Here is a 1725-nt window from a genome sequence, read left to right on the forward strand (position 1 = left end):
TTTTTTTTTTGCGGTACGCGGGCCTCTCACTGCCGTGGCCTCTCCCATTGCGGAGCACAGGCTTCGGACGCGCAGGCTCAGCAGCCGTGGCTCACGGGCCCACCCACTCCACGGCATGTGGGATCCTCCCGGACCGGGGTGCGAACCCCTGTGCCCTGCATCGGCAGGCGGACTCTCAACCACTGCGCCACCAGGGAAGCCCCATATTGTGGTTTTAACTTACATTTGCCTACTGACAAATGATATTGAACACTTTAAAAATATGCTTATTTGTCATCCCCATAGCTGCTTATAAAGGTTCACTTCACTCTCCTGGCTCCATGGCCTGGAAGTTCTCTCAAAGCAGGAAGCTGGGACAGCAGTAGGGCTGATCTCCTTTGTTTCCCTTTTTTCTTTTTTTTTGGGCTGTGTGGGCTCTTCATTGCGGGCTTCTCTCTAGTTACGCCAGGCGGGCTTCTCGGCTTCTCTCTCGTTGTGGTGCACAGGTTTAGTTGCCCCGGAGCGTGTGGGATCTTAATTCTCCCACCAGGGATCCAACCCGCGTCCCCTGCATTGGAAGGTGGATTCTTAACCACTGGACCACCAGGGAAGTCCCTTGTTTCCCATCTTTCAAGGATCACTGATGTGCGTTGTCTGGAAGACCATTGTTTCTTATATTTTGTTTGTTTGTCTGGATTTTTCAGGGAGGAGGGTAAATCTGGTCTCTGCTACCATCTTGGCCAAAAGCACACACATAAATCTTAATATGTAGATTTTCCCGTCTTTGTTTTTGATTTCCCTCGTAATTTAGTTGTAGAAAACCACTAGATTGGTTGAGTTTCCCTCATTCTGGATTTTCTGGTTGCATCCCTGTACTGTTTTTTTTTTGTTTTTTTAAACTAGGCCATTAAAATTTTTTTTTTAAACAATAGTTTTCTTGATGACTGCAGACATGTAAGGCTGATTGGTAGTATTCAGAAATATCAGAGTAATGGTTTCCTGATTGGTGTGTAGTCTTCAATAATTATAAGGAGTTATTTGTATGTATCTGCTGTCAAACCAGTAAGACTGCATTTATGCATCCGTCATTTTCAGGATTGTTGGTAACCTGGGCGTATTTTCCCCAGATGACCTTGCCTCTTTGTGTCACTAGGCCCAACTCGCTCACGTTCACCTCAGTGACAGTACTTTTGGTAATAACACCCAAAGCTGTATATAGTGGGGATGAGGGATTCTTCTTCACGCCAGGTATTGGCAGGCAGAAGGTGGCTTTCAGTTCAGGATGTGTTACGTGGGCTTCTTAAAACGTAATCCCATTGGCCTAATATGAATCTTTCATACTTGGGTGGTTTTCGAGTAATGCCATCTCCAACAAAGCAAACTTTAGTAACCATCCTCTTCCAGGCTTTCTTATTTCTCTTTCCCGTTCGAGTAACTTAATACTTCTGTTCCTCCCCGGGCACGACCTTTGGGCAGTGGGACTTCCCATTTTCCCGCTTTCTCTTTTCGTTTTTGTTTGATCATATTGGAAAGTACTTTAGCTCGAGACTGTCCCTCTCTGTCCAGTAGTTAGGCAGGTACTGCTCCTTGTGGAGTCTTTCATCGTTCCTCTGTTTGGTGTTTCTTTTTTCATGCATCTTAATAGTCTTTTTCATTTGTATTTTCTCAGCATGGCGCTGTTTATGGTAGAGCTTAGCTTTCCGACCAGTCATTTTTTTTTTTTTCCCTTTTTTTTTTTTTTTTTTT

At 44.8% G+C, this 1725-nt stretch overlaps 1 pseudogene; it reads right to left on the bottom strand.

The window, feature by feature from the left end:
- Nucleotides 1-1033: 1033 nt before the first annotated feature.
- Nucleotides 1034-1691, bottom strand: LOC103078324 (ribosome biogenesis protein NSA2 homolog pseudogene; annotated as a pseudogene).
- Between the last annotated feature and the right edge of the window lie 34 nt (nt 1692-1725).

Source organism: Lipotes vexillifer, unplaced genomic scaffold (assembly GCF_000442215.2).
Source record: "Lipotes vexillifer unplaced genomic scaffold, Lipotes_vexillifer_v1.1 C26783266, whole genome shotgun sequence".
NCBI lineage: Eukaryota > Metazoa > Chordata > Mammalia > Artiodactyla > Lipotidae > Lipotes > Lipotes vexillifer.